Raw genomic sequence first — 21,015 nt, 5'->3', positions numbered from 1 at the left:
TTACAATGAGGATTACAGTGTGTTCTTGGAGGGAGTGGGGAAGTCAATGATAAAGTCAAGTGAAGATGATAGCTGCTATGAGGCTGCTTCTTATAGTTTCTTTCAGGGAATCTGGTTTCAAGTGCAAATAGCAGAGAACCACATGTATAGTTGCTGAATTGAGGGGCCAGGAAAGGTATTTCTTAAAATCCCAAGCATCCAGCTAATAAGCCGTTGTGACAACATAGATCTGTAGGCATAATGGCCATCTGGGCTGATGGGCCCTGGCAGAATATATCTCTGTTAGATTGCAAAGTCAGACGTTTCAAGCTCTGATGCCTATTGATCTGTCAAATGTTGCTATGTGTAATAAGCCTTATCAAGGAAAGGTTTGATGTGAGAAAATGACATGCTACTGACTCTTCTGGGCAGGAAATTTCATACAAGGCTCACTTCAGGCTGGTTCTGGTTTGTCAATAGTATGTTTGTTCATCTACTTGAAACAATAGATCTACTTCCTGCCTCATTGGCCCCCCAGCAGATATGTAACCACAAGAAGGAAATGGAAGAAGAAAAAAAAGTAGCCTGTGGAGCTTGGCCAAGTTTCAGGCATAATATTGATCTGAAGAGTTCTAGTTGGGGTGGATGGGGTGTTGAATGCTTTTGAGCTATTGCTTGAAGGCTATTTTGATGGTTAAGCATTCCTGGTCCCAAATATTATTGTTTTGCTTTGCTAGGATTAACTACCATGAATAGAAGATACAGAAGGTACCATAAGTGGTCGGTTGGACCTCTGGCCCTGAGACAATGTGGTCCCATTTCTTTGGCTGGGTTTATTAGTGTCTATAAGATATTGGGTTGAGTCAGGGTGGACCAAGATCTTGGCACAGCTTAGAGATACCTTCATTTACTCAAGTCAAATCATCATAAAGATCACTGAAAACTGAGGCTAAGTGATTTGTCATGATAACATAGCGAGTAGGTTTGTCAGGCATATCAAAGGAGCTCTAATGAGAGAAGGCTCTGAATAAACATTGAAAACTTGCAAACTCCTAAAAATCATTAACTTCCTTTGGACCTTTGTCGAGGCTGCCATATGAGTTATAGCCATTTTCTTATCCATGTGTATTTTGAATCCCTTGGGGGAGCTGTTAGGAATTCCACTTCTTGTTTCAGTATATATTTTTTTCAATAAAAAATACTCTTAGGGTTATAAGAAATCTTTAGGATACTCAGATTTCTACTTAATCACCAGCACCTATAGAGCCTTCCTTCTCTCTTGGGAGCAGTACAAGCTTACCAGGCTTAAGACAGTCACAACAGGACTGATACTTTAAAACCAAGGTAGAGGGAAGACAGCCTTGTGACTTTCTCACTCTTTTTCTGCACCTGAAATAAAGTTCAATATCTTTTGATTCTGACTTCCATTCCTTGGGCGTTTCTTTAGGACCAGCCTGAAACTCAAATTCCATTTCAATACCTGCATCCCCAAACTCTCCTTTCCTTGCACATCCTGCTTGGCTGGGATCTGTGGCACCAACCTCAGCCCATATATTTGGACTCTGAACCTTTGGTCTGGTAGCCAAGGCGGATTTTAGTTTAATTTCATCATGCTCAGTTCTCACAGTGATCGTATCTTCCTCTTCTGAAATGAACTTTCTTTTCTACTCTATCTGTGATCTGCATGCTGGTGTACTCATTGTCCTCAACCACTCTAGCTTGACTTCTTGCCCAGGTTTTCCTGAACTAGAGGGGCCTTTTGAACTTGCCCTGGTGCACAAAGGCCAAGGTTATGATACTATTGAATGAGAAGTTTGATGCTGAGGCTGCTTTGTAGGGTTAACAAGAATGCTTAAGATGTATTAAAATAAAAATGAGAGTAAACCAATAATCCATCAGCTCTGCAAGCTATCACTGACAAAGTGTAGACATGGATGGAATGTTGCAAAACTCAAATGTGCCCTCAGTATTGAGAATGCCAATATTGCATGTAAAATGGTGTTTTCTACTCATCCTGTACCCTAATTGAAAAAATGGCGTTTTAAAGAAATGTCAAACCATTTTCTTCATAAAGTAATCCTAAAACATGAGTTCCAAGGACAGTGTTTTAGAGTAAGGACTTATTTTTATATTTAAGTAATTTTCTATGGTTACGTGATTCATGTTCTTTCCCTCCCCTTTTTCCTCCCTCCTCCCAAAGCCGACCAGCAATTCCACTGGGTTATACATAAGAGTAAGGTCTTAATAAATGCTGTGTAGCCTTTGATTTAATATTAAAAATTTTTTTATTAAGCCTAAATGAAACTTCAAGGCTTCTTCATTATTTAAGGGCTGGGTCAATTTAAGAAATTGATTTAGTGTAAGAAAGGACATCATTAGAGATTCTCTAATTCAATTCCCTCAAGAAACTGAGACCCAGTGAGGTTGAATGTCTTTCTTGAGATCTCATCAGGCAGTGAATAGAAAAGGCAAGATTAGAACCCAAGTCTTCTGACTCTAAAGCCATTTGTCCATGGTACCAGGTTGCCACTGTTTATAATACTTACTTCTCATCTCTTATCTCTTTTCTTTGATAAATAATGTAATCTGATGAAGGAAAGTTGCTTAGAAGTACCAGATCTCAAATTGTTCAAAACAATTTGGTACTGGCCAAGAAGTAGAGTGGTGGATCAGTGGTACGTGATATGCAATAGCAAAGGACCCTAGTAATCTACTGTTTGATAAACACAAAGATCCAAACTTTTGGGAGAAGAATTCAGTATCTGAAAAAAGTTGCTGGGAAAACTGGGAAGCAGTTTAGTAGAAACTAGGTATAGACCAACATCTTAGACACCATGCCAAGATAAGGTCAAAATGGATACATGATTTAGACATAAAGGCTGACATAAGCAAATGAGGGAAGCATGGAAAAGTTTACCTCTCAAATCTATGGATAAGAGAAGAATTTATGACAAAACAAGAGAAAGAGAACATTACAGTTTGTAAATTGGATAATTTTGAATACATTAAATTAAAAAGGTCTTGCACAAACAAAACCAAATGCATCTAAGATTAGAAGGAAAGCAGGAAACTGGGAGGAAAAGAGTTCAAGTCAGTCCTCATTTGATAAATGGTCAAAGAATAAGGGCAGGCATTTTCAGAAGAAGAAATCAAAGGTATTTATAGTATGTGAAAAAATGCTCCATATCACTCATGATTAGAGAAATATAAATTAAAACAACTTTGAGGTATCACCTCATACCTTTCATTGGCTAATATGACAGAAAAGTAAAATGACAAATGTTGGAGGGAATGTGGGAAAACTGGCAAACTAATATACTATTGGTGGAGTTGTGAACTGTTCAAACCATTCTGGAGAGCAATTTGGAAGTATGCCCAAAGAGCTCTAAAACTGTGCACATCCTTTGATCCTGCAATATCACCATTAAGTCTGTCTGTATCCCAAAGAGATCATAGGAAAATGAAAAGGACCTATATGTACAAAAATGTTTATATCAGCTCTTTTTGTGGAAGCAAAGAATTGAAAACTGAAGGGATGCTCATCAGTTGGGGAATGGCTGAATACACTGTGATATAAGATTGTAATGGAATACTATTATGCTCTAAGAAATGATGAGGGCAGGGTTTAGAAAAACCTGGAAAGACTTATACGAACTGATACAAAGTAAATTGAGCAGAACCAGCAGAACATTGTACACAGTACACATTGTATGATATGATCAACTGTGAATGACTTATAAAGATCCAAGGTAATTCCAAAGAACTTAAGATGAAAAATACTATCTACTTGCAAAGAAATAACTGATAGAGTCTGAATGCAGATTAAAAGATACTCATCAAACTTATTTCCTTGTTTTTATGTCTCTGTTTTTTAATGTACCATGGCTCATATGGAAATCTATTTTAAATGATTGCACATTTATAATTTATATATAATTGCTTGCCTCCTCAAGAAATGGGGAGAGAAAGGAGGGAGGGAGATAATTTGGAACTCAAAATTAGAAAAAAAAAACAAGTAAATTTTAAAAATTTAAACCAAAAAACAATATTACCTGAAAATTATTTTTCTTTCCTAATATCCCAGCTTTTACATTTTTGGCATTAGGTAGTGTGGTATAATGGAAAAACTTCCTTCTGATCTTCTATGGTTAGAAATTCTTTACAGATCAAATTTTATGAACCGCATATACTCTGAAACTGTTTAGATTGTTCTAGGATGAGATCCAAAGAGTAGTTATCATTTATTGCAGACTAATGAAGGACTCTAGAATTTGATGCAATGGTGTATATCCTTTATTAATTAGTAAAAGAAAATGGGAACCCCAGTTAGAGATTCCAAGAGGGAGATTAAACCCTTGAAAATTAAGTTGTGTTTTTCCAGAGTGACTCTACTGACACTTTCAAGCCAAAGGCCAAGAAGCAGTAGAGCTGGCTAAGAAGAATCTTAATACCATATGGGCAGTCTGGGCAGTCATATGCCATTTCAGGGAAGAGTCTTTGTTTCCTTTTTTTTGGAAGACATCCTGGAGACTGCAGTGTCTTATAGGCAACTGTAGGCCTTTGTCTAGCTCCATGATTGTCCTTAGACAGATCAGAGGTAAGGGCACTGCTGGGTATCTGCTGGTACTCATCCAACATAATTATCTTGGTTATATTGAGCTGCTGGTAGAAGACAGGCTGTTCAGCAGAACACAAGAGAAATTAAGTCTCCTATTGAGTCTAGTTAATCATCATCCCATCATATCACAGAATTTAGAGTTAATTTAGACACCAACCAACCCAGACCTGCATTTTACATCTGGGCAAAGTGAGGCCCAGAGAAATATAACAACTTGCCCAAGGACATATAGGGAATCAAATGCCAGAGTCAAGATCTGAACTTGTAAAATGAGGGGGTTGAATTAAATGAACTTGGAGTTCCCTTCTAGTTCTCCATCTGTGTATGATCTAATGTAGAACCCATTTCTTTGGAATTGAACTCCAGGGTTCCTTTTATTACTTTATGCTGCCTCTCAGTTCTGTTCTCAGTGGGTTATGATAGTACTATAGTGTGACCAGTAGCAGCAGGGTCTTATGAGTAACCAAACTGGATTTGGGAAGAAAACTTCTTCAGTTGTTTCTACAAAGGGTGGGAAGTTTGGGGATATGTAGGAGCTTCTGGAATCTGGGACCCATTTAAGGTTCATGAAATTGAATGAGGCCCTAGAACCTGTCATGGATGATATTGAGTTTCATCCCTTGGCAAGATGGATGAGGGTGTGTCCTGGTGGCCTTGATCGAACTTCTAGTTCAGTCAGGGTAGAACTTGTCCCATTTTCTTGGCCTGTTCTGTTGAATAAGTAGTGGCAACATGTCCTGATTCTTCAGTATATAAGTAAAGCCTAGTGTGACCATCTGGATGAGCTCATTTTTTGCAATCAGAGCTGGGTCCCCATCTAATTTGAAAACATTGTCTTGCTTCATCCCATTGAGTTCTTGACTGTCAACCACAGAGATCAGGATCATTACTTACTTATACTTACCATAGTGCCTGCAGTACCACTTTGGAGGTGTGAATCTATGGCAGATCCTTGAATACATGGGCTGTGGCATAGGTGACCAGATTCATGCCACTCCATCACTGAGGTATGTTTCCTTCTTTCCTTCCTTCCTCCCTCCCTCCCTTCCTTCCTTCCTTCCTTCCTTCCTTCCTTCCTTCCTTCCTTCCTTCCTTCCTTCCTTCCTTCCTTCCTTCCTTCCTTCCTTCCTTCCTTCCTTCCTCAGCACTTATGTATATATATTCTGTCTTTCTCCCCTTCATCTGCAAATTTTCCTTATAACAACAATAACAAAACAACTCAGGAAAAACAATGACAGTGTATAAAACATTCTGCCCTAATTGTTGTTCCCTCCACTCAGTTCTCTGCCAAAAGTTGGGGGGGAGGTAGATTTTATTATCTTTTCTCTGAGACAATTATTGTTTTTTCAATTACTTGGAATTTGGCTTCATTTTAGTCATCTTTTCACTGGGCAACCAGTTTCCAACTGCATGGCTCTTTGGCTGAGGTCAGAACAGGCCACATGCAGAATCTTAGTAAGAGATTGACTTGAATACGCTCTAAGGCAGTGATGGGCAAACTATGGCCATTGGGCCAGATGCAGCCCCCTGAAATGTTCTATCTGGCCACAAGACATTATTCCTAATCTGACGAATACAATGAGTAGGATACCACACGCTGAAACTTGAAAGAGTTGCCTTAGAAACAGACCGACAGATGGGCATTTCCTTTCCTTTGGCCCCCTCTTTAAAAAGTTTGCCCATCACTGATCTAAGGGATCCTTTGGGAGTAAGTCTGAAAAAAGGAACCTTCTCTGATCATCTAGTCATTTCTGTGATTTGTTCAGTCTATTGTCAAAGTGCTTTTGGAGAAATCTTGGTCCTAGGTAGGTCTGCAGGAGTGAGGTAAGGGTTGTATGTGGTAGGAAAGGTAAAATCACCGAAAGGAAGATCTGTATTTTTGCCAAAAGCACTATTACCTTGGTTTGTAAGGCCAGACGTTCCTTAGAGTTCATCTCAGTGGATGCAATGGATAGAGCATTGTTGCTACTTCCTATTTGTATGACCTTGGGAAATACACTTAGTTTCCTCAGTAATAAAATGAAGAGGTTGGTCTAGATGATTTCTAAATCCTTCTCAGTCCTAAATCTGTAATTCTATGTTTTTGGGTGGTGGCTTCATCAATAGTACAGTAGAAACAGTGTCTGCTCTGGGTCAGCAGATCTAGGTTGGAATCCTAGCTCTGGCACCTCTTACTTGCACAGCTTCTTCCTTCTCTGTTTCATCATCTGCACAATGAGGGGCTTTGCAGTAGATGAACTCTTAAGTTTCTTTCCAGTTCAAAGTGATCAGCAATCTTAATTTCTATGCCATCTGCAATCCTTTTTCCTTTGGGGGATTTAGAGACCTGGTAACTGATTGAACATCAGAATTCAGTGGACTGGATTGCAACAAAGAATACAGAAAAAATATTGAGAGAATTTGACCAAAGGATATTAATTTCGTTTTAGCTTTGGAAGATTTTTGAATGTTTCTACACTTAAAGTAAGGGATTCATGAAAAGCTTCTTGTTACAAAGTAAACCTTTGGAGAAATTCATAATGATTTATTTTGATATTCCAATGAGGATCTGGTTTTCCACTCAAAGAAAATATTATAGAATGTATATAAGAAAGTGGGTGGACACCTCAAGAATATTATATTACTTTTGAATAAAAGATGTCATAAAATTAGATATGGTCATGCCAGTTTTCCATGGTATCCAGATTGGTACCAGGCATTGGGGAAAAAACCCCACTGGAATGGGAGTCAGTGATTATAGAACCTAAGTCCCTATTTCTCTCTGGTTTCTGGGCAAACTAGTTGTTTGACCTTAGGTAAATTCTTGATCATTTGGGTCCAGGATTTTCTCACCTCCAAAGTGAGGATGTTAGATTGGATGATCTTTAGCAGTCTTTTCCAGTCTATTAATAGGACCAATTGTGAGTGCCAGAAATACAGATAATGGATGAAGAAATAAAAATGGATGCCACCAAGTTGCCTTTTCAAGCATCCTTTCTCTTCCATAATAACATTGGTCCCATGCCAATATGTTGGAAGAGGGCATGTAGTCTTATAGTTATGGAAACTGAGACTCAGGGAAGTTAAGTGATTTGCCCAAGATCACACAGGTTGGAAGTATTTGAAGTTGATTCTGAAGCCAGGTCCTCTAACTCTTTCCCCTGTCTTTTAATATTATGATTATGCTGCCTTTGTTCCTGGGTCTTTCTAGGTTCTGTTCCTGGGTCTGAAGGCTCTCTGGTTTTCTTTTTTCCTGAAGGCATAGCCAACAGACAGTAGCAACCATAATGAAAAGGCAAGGAAGTCAAAGAGATGGTGGCTCATTGGGAAATTTGTAGGGAAAAGATGCAGTCCCCACAATCTTTTGCTCTAAACATCCAAATTAGCATCAAGGCAAATCCTTCTGTGTTGGTTCTTTCCATCAAATGACTTAGGGCATACTTGCAATTTTCAAATTGTAAGAAGTGCTAAATCAAGGCATTTCTTTTTCTTAGATAAACCCCGTCTAAAGATCCTCTAATCAACAAACATCTGTGAAGTGCTTACTGGGTGCCAAGCACTGTGTTAAGTCATGGAAATCTGGAGAAAAAAGTTAAATAGACCCTGCCCTCAAGGAGCTTACATTCTAATGGGCATATCAGGAAAGTTCCTGGTTTTTGTCTTATATGGATACCCAAGTTTGTGTGATTGGGCAACTTTCCCCAGAGTGTGGAGAAAGTTATTTATTTCTATTTGTACCAATGGATTTTTCTATATGAAAATACAACTTTTTAATCAGAATATGGGTTTGTGAAAAGTTCTTACAACCATTGTCAGCTTTCTTTGTTGTCAAACTCCTTCAGCAGTAATTCTTAAAAAATAAAAAAATAAAAAACTTAAGCAGAATGTGGCATTTGAATTATGCTTGGGAAAAGTGGCAAGTATTGTAATGACTGATTCAAATTTTTTTTTAATTTTAGAAGCTGGGTCCAGAGAAGTTTGTACCCGCTCTGCTCAGGACTTCAGTACCAATGTCTCTTATCATCACCTCTACCCATTGGTAGGTTTTATTATTTTTTTAAATGATTCTGTTGGAAAGTATCCAAATTTTTCTGATTATTTTCCTCCAAGTTATCTCTCTTTGAAAAAAAATACAACACAAAACTCTTACCTTCTGTTTTAGAATTAGTACTTTGTATAACCAATAAGGTTATAGTGGTAAGGGCTATGCAGTGGAAGTTAAGTGACTTGCCCAGTGTCACATAGCTAATAAGTGCCTGAGACCAGATTTGACTTCAGTACGACAAGAGTTCCTGACTCTATGCCTGGCACTTTATTCATGCTGCCATCTTGCTGCCCAGCTTTAAATGTTAACTATTATTATGATTATTATGATTATTATTATGATTGTTGTGATGATAAAATGTGTTGACATATGTAAGACACTTTGCAGGCCTCAAAGCACCATATAAATGCTAGCTACTCTTTCTCCTACATTGTGTTTCCTCATTTTCTCTTTTCTCCAACCCACTATGGCTGTTATTACAAAGGAAGAGATTTTCTCTTGAAAGATTAATTAAACCACATTTCACAATTACCTTCCCCTTTATTTGAGATTAGGTAAGTTCACAATTAACAAATGCTCCTCCCCCCAGAGAGCTGCTTAATTGTTCTTCCCAGCAGAGGCTCATTCCTGTTTCTATGACAATTTACGGAGGTAAAAAACTCCTCTAATCATGATGTGCTCTGAGGCCAGAATTAGAACGTGTAAAGGAATTTATAGCTATTTGATGAATTGTAGTCCTCTTCTGAGAACTTTACACTTTTAATTTAGGGGAAGGTGTTTGGGAATTGGGAGGGAGATGGCAATATCTTTCTCACCTGCCAGACTTTCTCCAGTTAGCCACTAATAGTAAAAAAGTTTGATCCTTTGACCATAACATCTGTCTTATTTATGCTTTTCCTGCCTGAGGTCATGGCTACCTATCAGCTAGGGAAGTCTATTCCTAGAATGCCTATACTGTGGTCCTCTCAGGGTCATCCATAAATGCCTTTATTCTTCTCTTGGGTCTTGGTATTCCCTACCCCAAATCCCCTCTGTTCCATAATCCTCCGAATGTTTTCCTCCTTGGAGTTTGATTAGTCTATTACTTGATGACCTAGACTCCAAGTTATTTTCCCAGGCTTCAGTCCAGTGTTCCAGGGCACACCTGTACTTATTATGGGAGGAGATTTGGCCCCTGGGAACTGGGGTGGGCTCAGAATAGTATTGTTTTCAGCAGATCTGGACTTGAGGTCAAACTGTGAAGTAGGTGAAGTGGATCTGGGGGCCTTTCAGACCATTTCTGCTCAATTACTCCCATCTAATTCAATCCAACAAGCATTTATTCATCTCCTCTTGGGTTACAGGTCCAGTGGTAGTCACTGAGGATAGACAAAAATTAAATAGTTCCTCTTCTCAAGAGGTTTACGATTTACTTGGGGCAAGGTAGAGGGAGACAAGTATGTAAACAGAATGCACATGGCACGGGAATTATCTTACTGTAGGGTCAGTGGACTTGTGGTCTCACAGATAGATGTAGCTTGTTCTTCCAAAGATGAAGATTGCTGTCATCCAGTGGGAATATCTTCTGTGGCTTCTTATAATTTAATAAATATGTATATCATTAAATATATAGCAGCTTAAGTTGGTTAGTTTTATTTAATTTCAACTTGAAACTATACTTGTATACTTGGTCTCAATTTTTTGCTTTGGCTATCTACTTACTATTGAAAAAAAGTAGAGGGAACATTTATTTAGGTGTGATTTAGAGTAGTGTAACTTAAAATATTTTATAAAGGGGTTGTTGTTCAGTCATGTCTACCTTTATGTGACCCTACAGACTTTGTCCATCGGTTTTCTTGGCAAAGATATTGGAGTTGTTTGTCACTTCCTTTTTCAGTGTTTCCTCATTTTACAAATGAGAAACTGAGGTAGATAGGGATTAAGTGACTTGCCCAGGGTCACATAGCTAGTCTTTTAGGTTGGATTTGAACTCAGATCTTCTTGATTCCAGGTCCTGTGTTCTGTCCACTGTACCACCTAGCTTTCCAGAGATACTCTATGTCAAACAGTTGCTAAAGAATATTCCTGGGCTATTTAAGGATTCAATCTGCTATAATCTTCTCTCAACCTCCATGAAAACAATAACAACAACAAAATCCTAAACTTTGTATCTCCTGAGCCCTTCGTAGGTGTTTTGTACATGTGTGGTCACATAAATAAATGTTTGTTGAGTCTTTATCTTAGGATTTAGAATCTTAGAGTTGGAAGAAGTAACTTCAAGAACAAATGGATACTCTTTCTTTAATCAGCCTTTTGACTAAAGGTTATCAAATCACTGATCCATTGGGAGTTACCTCACTCTAGTTCTACTAGTTTTGTGACTTTGAGCAGGTCACCAAGGTTCTCTCAGTTTTTTCATCAATAAAATGATAGCATTAGACTCTATAATGGCAGTGGAGTCAATTAGTTTTAATATTCCCTAATTTCATGTCTCTGCTTTTATCCACAAAGTCACAAAAATGCAACATTCAAATCTATTTTGGCTAACTTTATTACTTAGCTATTTGAAGTCCTTCTGTGGTGAAAAGTTCAATAGGCAATTCAATTTCCTCTGATAAGTCATGAGATTTTGGGGACCATAAGTTAAGAAAGTCTCAAATTATAGATATTTAGAGACTAGATATTGGATCTGGCTTAATTATGCAAATTGCTAATGTAGTCATTGGCTATTTAGGGCCCCTGATTATTGGAAAAGACTGATTTTTGAAAGCTGGGTAAGATTATTTGCTTAGACTAGGGTTTTGATTAGCCAAGGGCTTATAATGAGAAAAGACAGGAAGAAAAGCAGTAAATAAATGGAGTCTTGTTCAGTAGCCCCTAGTGAGGTGAATACATATGATAGGTATTTTGCCATGAGAGCTACTAGTGAGAATGACAGAGGACTGAGGATCTCTCTTCTAGCAAGTATGGAGGTTGAGCAGGATTTTGTAGGAATTTATGGAAGGTGCATTGTTTCTGTCAATCACAAGTCGGTGTGATGTATACACAAAGTACAAATTGATCTCTTCATGAAAGGAGAAGGTGAAAAGCCTAGAGGAGCATTCTTTTGTTTTCCAGAATATTAATGAGGAGAATGAAGTGTCCTAATAAAAAAATGAAAGTAGTTCTACAAAGGATTATGAACTGAAATGACAGAAAGAGATTCTGACCTTTTTTAGGAATTTTCAGGGGAGAAGAATGTGACACAGAGAAGGAAAAAAAAAAGGACCAATGGACAGTTAAGAGTTACACAATAAATTTGAAACTTCCCATAGATGGTTATAGGTACTTTCACAGAAGATGAAACAACTTCTTATCCACAAAATGATAATGCAGAACCACAGAGACCAACAAAAGATAGAACATCCTGTATTGGAAAACAGAAAAACATAACAATTGGTAATCCTATGCTAAGGAGGTTCATTGATTGAAAGGGGAGGGCTTTGAAAAAGAGAAGCACTCTGGGGAAGTCAACAGGTGGTTGAGAAGATGGTATCTAAGAGTGAGATTTGTATTTCTGGACTGCTTAAGATATAGGAATAATGAGTTCTTGGTTAGGGATGAAGCACATCAAACTCCAGATAAAAACAATTTGTTTAGAGACCTGTGAATCTGATCAAGAAGGTTTTTGATTATAAATGGAAAGGGAGGGAATAATTGTTCATACATATCTGTCAAGTCAGATACCACTGAAAAGAATACAGTAGAGAAGAACACTAATTTATTGGAGATAATATCTCTATGCTTTCAAATCTATATGCAAAAACAAAAAAGTGTGTATTATAAACAAAGCGAACTGGAGATCTTAATGCAAAGAGGAAAATTTAATTATTGATATTGGCCAAGATGAAACCTTTAACTTGAAAATGCCTCCGTAAGAGAATCTTTCATTTAGAAGGAACAGAATAAATATAAGGAGTAGTTGGATAATATTAAAATGGAAGAAAATATATTCATGTGAGGAAATCCACAAACAGAAAAGGGTATGGATAGATGAATGAAAAAGGCACTTAAGTTCTTACTATGTGTCAAGCTTTGTTTTTTTGTTCTGGGTTTATAGATATAAAAGTGAGTGAGTTAGGCCCTGCCCTCAAGGAACTTGCTATATATATATAGGGAAATGCTGACTGGAGAGGAATATTTTGGTTGAGAAAGTCCCTAGCAGTGGTTATAAGGAACTTTGAGGATGAACACTGATACACCTTTTCCATTAACAATGGAACTATTGATTTGATTATATTTCCAGAGCTGGAAGAAGAGAGGAGGACTAAAAGGTTTTAATTGAGGTGGTAGGTGGATGGCTGCACAGTGGTGGAGATGTAAAGTGAAGCATGATTAAGCTAGATAAGGCCACATGAGTCACTCATCAATCAGGACAACATGAAACCCAGAATGGAGTTTCAAAGCTAAAAGGGCTAAGTTCCCCAGGGAGACCATGATCTCTGGTCTGAGGGTAAAACAGCAGGGAAGCTGGTCAGAATATGGTGGGAATGAGGAGATGTCACAGAGCTTTTGGATGAGGTTCTAGAGGGAGAAACAGAAGCAACATATTCATGACAGTACATCCAGCTAGAAGGAGAAAATAGATGAGCTTTTCAGAAAACAGATCACGAACCTGACACAGAGGTATGTAGCAGTGATGCGACATTGTGGATAAATTCTTGTAATGATGATTTCATTTTCTAAAATGTAGAGGATTTGATGAAGATAACAACTATTCTGGATCTTATTTTCATCAACAAAGGAAAAGAATTGGTTGCTGTAAGTTAAGAGTGTTGTGCAAACTAGAGTCTGGTGATTTGTCATCAATTCCCGGAAACATTCTAGAACAGACTTTTAAAGGGATCACTCACAAACATTTATTTAGAAAGGGAAAAAGGGATTATAAAAGCAAGCATGACTCTATCAAGAATAGGTCACATTCATTTATGGACAGATTTATTAGACTAGCAATGTGGACTGACGGATAAGCTGTTGACCCATGAGTCAGAAAGACCTGAGTTTGGGTTTCGTTTCTGACCCTTGTGTTAGCTGTGTGACGTGAGCAGATCACTTCACCTCTCTGAAGCTCAAGCTACTCTTTAAGACACTAAGTTATAGATGTGTTGCAATCAGTGGTGGGGGAGGGAATTTCTCCTCTCTTGGGATCATAGATCCTTGACATACTAATGAATTGACTAGGCTGGTCTTCAGGGAATGCTGTGGAGATAGGACAAGTGGATTTAAATAAGGTATTTTTAAGTAAGAATTTTTATGTTGTCCTTATAATTAGGGTAGAGAAATAATGGAAGATTGATAGTATGGTTACATGGATTTAGAGTTACTTGAATGCCAAGATGCAAAAAGAGATCTTCAAGCAAGTGCTAAATATATATTAATTATATAGGTAGTGCAATAGCTAAAGCACCAGGCTTGGAATCAGAAAGATTCATCTCTTTGAGTTCAAATCTGGCCTCAGACACTTGCTAGCTGTGTGATGCTGGACAAATCACTTAACTCTTTTGCCTCAGTTTCCTCATTTGTAAAATGAGCTAGAGAAGAATAGGAGAAACCACTCCAATAATCTTTGCCAAGAAAATCCCAAAAGGCATCATGAAGAGTTGGACGCAGTTGAAAAGCAGTTGAATGTGTTGTATGAGGGATCGTTGAGGTACAAATTGGACTAGATGGCCTCAAGTTCCTTCTAACTCTCAGGTTCTAGGATTGGAATCCTGTTCATTGTCCATTGCTTTGCCTGCCACTATGGAAAATTTCAAGCTCTTTTTTCTACAGCTGCATCATGCCCCAGCCTCTTAATAAACTGTAAGAGAACCTTTAGAGTCAATGGCTTGAATGTTGGAATGGGAGTAAGATTGATTATTGATGGCTTTCAAAACTAAATGCTATAGTTTTGTAGAGCTTTTTGGATGCCACAGGAGTGATGAACTCATTGAGCCCTTTGGAATGGATTCTACCAGGATGCAGTTTCAGTAAGTGGCAACTCTGTAGTTTCTCTTATGACAAGTCTTATGAAGCTGTTGCATTGATGAGTGTAAATAGAGGTTTCCTTTCCCCAGGCACTGTTAGAGGCCAAGGGGAAATGCTCTCCTGCCAAAGCAACTGAATCATATGGCAAATCAAAATCATTCAATATATTCAATGACCTCTCATAGGTCTTGGCATTTCTCCAAGACTTTTTTGAACAAGCAGGCTGTTGTATCACAGCCACTGATTGCATATAAAAATAAGATATTTTATTCCTTTTTTGTGGCTATAATTTAGGGAGGGAAAAGTACATTTTTTCCTTCCCTCCACCCATCCTAATTTCCTGGCTCCGCCATAGGCTGTTTCCAAAATAAGGGGATATCACGACATCTTCTCTAGCAATTACAGCACATTCATCGGAAGAAGACATCTCGATAAGTCCTATTTGATGAGTTTGGCATCTGCATCATTAGATGCCTGCTTTACAGCCATGCCCTCATCATGAAATCCCTTCATCAGCAGAGAGATGAGTCATTCTTTGTTTATCTTATTCCACAAGAATTTCTCTTGTCTAAAGAGTGTAGTCACGCTTTCATCAAAGATTGATTCTGCCGAGGTAGGCTCAAAGAAATGCTCATTTCATTCTGCTCTTTCATAATGGCCACCAAAGTTCATTATCCAAATAAAGCCATTGTACCTCCTAATTTCTCGGGGAAGGATTCATTCATCATGCCATCATGCCTCAGACAACATGATGGGGCTGCTGTCCTTGCCTGACAACCCTTTGTAGTAAATATTCATGTTGCTAGCATGAACAGAAACTAGATGATTTTTTCCCCTGTATCTTCTGTAGCCAGAAAAAAAATCAGGTAGTGGAGTTTTAATATATATATATATATATATATATATATATATATATATATTTGACTGAATATGATGACTTGTGAATTATGCCTAAGAAGGACTGAGAATCCTAAGTACCAACTAGTAAGCTGCCTGCCTCAGTTTCCTCAATTGGAAAGTGGGGACAATAATACCTACCTCCTAGGTCTGTTGTGAGAATCAAAAGAGATAGTATTTGTAAAGTGATTAACACAGTGTCCAACCACACAGTAGATCCTTAACACATTCTTATTGCTTTCCCTTCCTTCCCTAAGGTCATAAAGGCAATGATTATCAGAAGTGTGATTTGAACCCAGATTTTCCAACTCCTAAGACGGTACTCAATGCATTGTACCATGATGCTAGTTTTAGATGGTTTCCCAGAAAAGGAAATCTCTGTTAACATAAGCCAATATAGTTACTTTACAAAGATCACCACAAGAAGAAGGCAACAAATATGGAGAAAATTTGACATGAGCTATAGACAAATAACAACTGGAACTGTTATTGGGTAATGTTTCTCTCATTGGGCCATTGCAAGGTTCAGATGAGGTAATGTATGTAAAATTCTTTGCAAAACTTAAGAAATTATGTCAGTCATTATTATGGTTCAGATGATCAAACCATCTGGAGTTCAGGCAATGGCCAGGGAAGAAAAGTAATTTAGTTTATAAATAAATTATATATAACACCTTTCATATAATGAAGAGATAGATACATTAAATCTGCAAAAGATATTTTAAGGGTATCATATAAATTTCCTTGAGAATTTTAGAATTTTCTCTTTTAGAATTTCTGAAATTAAAACATTTTTACCTTTTAGACTCCAAGTCTTAAGAACTTATATGACCACTCATTTCTTTTGTGATTCCCCCCCACTATTTTATAATACAAATGGAACTAAACTCTGACTGCCCTTTTCTATCCTATTTTTATTTCATAATACTGTGATTCTTTATCTTTCATAAATTTCTTCTCCATTTTATTAGCATTGATGATCTTCAAAATCTAAACAGTAACATAGGAAGTCAGTGAATTTTTAAAAATCAGATTGTGTTCAAATAAATGTTTTTAATACCCATAAACACTTAATTTAAGATATATTAAGGATCAGTGATACAATGGAATTGGAATACTAACTTCCAATTTAGAGTGTTTGTGATAATATTCTCGGTTCTTTTAGGAAAGTATTTTTTTTCTCTCGATGTTACATCTGGTCATATGAGGGGACTAGTCTTTTGGGTTCCCAGAAATTTCTCTGTAGTTTCATTTAGAAACATTAAAAATAACTTAAATAATTAAGAAAACAATATTTACAACAACTATAACTATGTAATGTAAACACCACTGAAAAAAACAGAGGAACTCATGTTAATTGCAATCACTAATCATAGTTGAAAGATGAAAAGTATTTCCCAGTTCTTGGCAAAGAGAGGGGAATATGGGAGCAAGTTGTTATCTTGCTTTGTCAGACATGGTCTTTTGGTCAGTTGTTGTTCAGTTTCTTCAGCCATGTCTAACTCTTTTGGACCCCATTTGGGGTTTTCTTGGTGAAGATCCTAGAGTGGTTGGCCATTTTCTTCTCAGTTCATTTTACAGATAAGAAAATGGAGGCAAACGAAATTAAGTGACTTGCCCAGGGTCACACAGCTGGTAAGCCACTGTGGCACCTAGTTGTCATTTGGCTGCTTAGTTTACTTGTTTTCTTTCTTACAATGGATGGTTTAATGGAGCAGGTGAGGTATGATTTATTGGGAAATATTGCTCAGCCCTAGGCTGGGCTTCCCTCTCTGATGGACAGGGGACAGACTGATTCTTCAGAACAAGAGAGTGGGGGATAGCTATGTTTCTCCTGTTATTCCTTCCACAAAAAAAAAATTACTACCTTCTTCCTTTTGTCTGACCTAAATCACAAATGCCTGTGACAATAATTACTCATTTCTACAGCCTTCTAAGGTTTGTAGAGTGTTTTCCTCACAGGAATACTCTGAAGTAGGTAGGCTGTGTAAGATTATATTTTTGTAAAAGACCAAAAGGCAACAGTAACATTTTAAATAAAGATAACTTGAACCCATGGTGGTAGGGTGGTGGGGTCAGTGGGAATTTACTCTAAAAGATACCACTTAAACATTAAAGAGATGCTTAATTTAAAGTCTCTGGTAATAGATTTGCATTCCTAGAGATAACACTCTTCTTCTAATCTGACTTCTGACCTCCTCATTCCACTGAAACTCCTTTTTCCAAAGTTACTAATGATCTGCTAATTGCCAAACCTAATAGCCTTTTCTTAATCCTCTGTCTTCTTGACATTTTCACAGATTTCGACAGTCACCCAATCATGTTCTTCTCCTCGATATTCTCTTTTCTCTAGGTTTTTGTGACATTGCTTTCTTGAAGTTCTCTCCTTATTTCTTTGACCTCTTCTCTGTCTCCTTTGTTAGATCTTTTATCCAGGTCATGCCTAAGGCTTGGTTCGGAGTCCTCTTCACTTCTCCCTCTACTATTTCACTTAGTGATCAGATCAGCTTCTATAGTTTCAATTATACCTTTATGCTGATGATTCTCAAGATCTACTTGCAAATCTTAACTTATATGCTGATCTGCTGACTTCAAGTTTTGTCTCTCCAGTTACCATTTGGATGTCTTAAACTGGATGTTTGATAAACATTGTTAAACATTTTTTTTACCCTTTGTCTTAGCATCAATTCTTAGACAGAAGTGTGGCAAGGACTAGGAAATGGGGGTTAAGTGACTTTCCCAGGGTCACACATCTATTTTTTAAACCCTTAACTTCTGTGTATTGGGTCCAAGGTGGAAGGGTGGGCAATGGGGGTCAAGTGACTTGCCCTGGGTCACACAGCTGGGAAGTATCTGAGGCCGGATTTGAACCCAGGTCCTCCTGATTCCACATTGGATGCTCTATCTACTGTGCTCTCTAGCTGCCTCTGGATATTTTGTAGACATCTCAAACCCAACATATTCCAAACCAAATTATTTATCTTTCCCCTAAAACTTTCTCCCCCTTTTAATTTTCCTTTTACTGGAAAGGTCCTCTCAGATCCCCAGACTACCCTCCTTGATTGCTTGTTCTCTCCTAGATTCAAATCTAATCAATGGTTGACTCCTGTTGTCTTTTCCTTTGTAACATCCCTCCCATATGCCCCTACTGTTTTCTGACACTATAGCTATTCTGATGTTGGTAGGATCAACTTACCACAGTCTTGGTGAATCTCTTCCCCCCTCCAATCCAGCCTCCATTTAGCTGTCCAGTTGCAGAGTCTGACCATATTAGATGCAAGTCTGATCATATCACACATACCTTCCATTCTCCTTTCAATAAACTCTACCAGCTTCCTGTTGCTTTTATGATCAAATGCGAAATCCTCTTTTTGACTTTTAAAGCCCTTTATAAAACCTGGCTATTTGCTGCCTTTCTAGTCTTTTTCCACCTTACTCCTCCCCACTGGGATGCAGTACTCAGATCCATTAACACTGACCTCCTTGCCCTTAGTCACAAAAGATACTCTATCTCCCACCCCATTTCCCATTCCTGAAACATTCTTCCTCCTCATCTCTCCCTCTGAACTTTCGTGGCTTTCTTCAAGCCCCAGGTAATGCCCCACTTTCAGCAAGAAGCCTTTCCCAGACTTCCTTGCTCTCAGGGTCTCCCCTTTGAGACTTCTCCCAATTTATCCTGTATATAACTCCTCTACATACAGCTGTTTGCAAATTGACTCCCTCCTTAGATTGTGGGGTCTTTGAGAGTAGGGTCTGGGGCTTTCTTTGTATTCCCAGCATTTGCCACAGTATTTAGGTCATGGTGGGACAGCCAGGTGGTGTAGTGGTTAAGAGTGCTGAGTCTGGAATCAGGAAGACTCATCTTCCTGAGTTCAAATCTTGCCTAAAATACTTACCAACTATGTGACTTGGGGAAGCCACTTCACCCTATTGGCCTCAGTTTCCTTATCTGTTAAATGAGTTGGAGAAGGAAATGGGCAACCACTTCAGTGTCTTTGCCAAGAAAACCCCAAATGGGGTCACAAATAGTCAAGACATGACTGAAAATGACTTGAACAACAACTGGGACATAGTAGGTGCATAACAAATGATAACTAACTGACATCAGTGATGGAAATAAGAAACTGGACTTTTATTAACCTTACAGAGTATTTCTTTGAATTAATACCTATGGAGTCAAGTCCTTGCCTCTTTCTGACTGTGTAAATTAATGCCCATTTTGTACAGCATTTCCTCTGGTCTTGTGGACTCAGTTAACTCTAGATCATTTTGGGCTTGTGAAGAATACATTACTTTCCTTTTAGGTCATTTCCCTGTGTGTGCGATATTGGATTTTGAATTGTCCAATGGGATAGGCACTGTATATTCTATTGTTCTTGTATCCTGTCACACTGTTTAATAAACATTTTGGCTGAGGCAATGAATGATTAATTTAATTTCCCCTCTTTATGAAGAGGGAATAAGGATTTAAAGATAGATGTGCCTCTATGCACACCCCATTTACAGCATAAAATGGAAGATCTGCTATGAGAGTGTTAATAATCGATTGACTATTAATGGTGAATATGGGTAGAAAGAGGAGATGGGGTCTATTAGGTCTCTTCTTGGCAACTGATTATAGCTTAAAGTTTTGTTGATATGTTATCTCATTCCTCTCTTAGGAGGAAAAATGTATCCTGGCCAACTAAGCATCTTTCCTTTGCTTTGTGCCAAGTATATAACTACCCTTACCTCACTGTTTCCCTTTCCTTTTCCTGGATTATCTCAGTTTATCTTTGGTGGGATGAGTATCATTAACCGTTACTAAGTAAATATGGAAAGGTCTCTGGATTAGCTAATCCAAGATTAGAAATTTGGAGTAGCTCAAGGTCTCCTCATACTTCAGTCCTGTCTCCTCTTCCTGATGCTATCTAAAGACTTCCCAGCCCCTCCTAATTAGGACACCCTAATTGCTAAAAGGAGGATTGCAGGTATTAAATAAAAGCATTAAAGACAACAGAGTTATCTTCTTGAGCCTGGTATCTGATCAGAAAAATTTAAAGAACACCCCAAAAGGGAGAATTTGGCCCAGTGAGCAAGTCTTGAGAGCATTTTCTATCAAAGGGCAGAAACCTGTTGAAATCAGTTCCTCTACAATTAATTATCTAGTCTTGAGAAGGATCATGGAATCATACATAGATCTGGGAAGGGACCTTAGAAGTCCTTAAGTCTACTTCCCTCATTTTATAGATAAAGAAACTGAGGTTCAGAGAGATTATGACTTGCCCAGGGTCATATAATCAGTAAGTTTCAGAGACAGAATTTGAGCCCAAGTCCAACTCTATTCTCTAGGAAGTTGTTTTTAATACTTTAGAAAAAAAAGAGAAAGAAAACCCTTCCAAACTTCATTCTCAGCTCCAGGTTTTGAGTCACACTATTTTCTAGAATTATAACTTATAGTCAGATGAGAGGCAGCTTGGTGTAACAGGATGACCAGGGAAACTTGGAGTTAGAGGACCTGGGCTTGAAGCCA

General features: G+C 38.0%; 1 long non-coding RNA gene across 1 annotated transcript in view; it reads left to right on the top strand.

Moving 5' to 3' along the window:
* LOC123238238 overlaps positions 1-21,015 on the top strand; it is a 121,259-nt gene that overhangs the window by 89,306 nt on the left and 10,938 nt on the right. The window contains exon 2 of the long non-coding RNA XR_006505491.1: positions 8,536-8,615. This is a non-coding gene — a long non-coding RNA (uncharacterized LOC123238238). The remainder of the gene's footprint in view (positions 1-8,535; positions 8,616-21,015) is intronic.

This window comes from Gracilinanus agilis, chromosome 2 (genome assembly GCF_016433145.1).
Source record: "Gracilinanus agilis isolate LMUSP501 chromosome 2, AgileGrace, whole genome shotgun sequence".
NCBI classification, from domain to species: domain Eukaryota; kingdom Metazoa; phylum Chordata; class Mammalia; order Didelphimorphia; family Didelphidae; genus Gracilinanus; species Gracilinanus agilis.
This window is presented reverse-complemented; position numbering and strand designations above follow the sequence as displayed.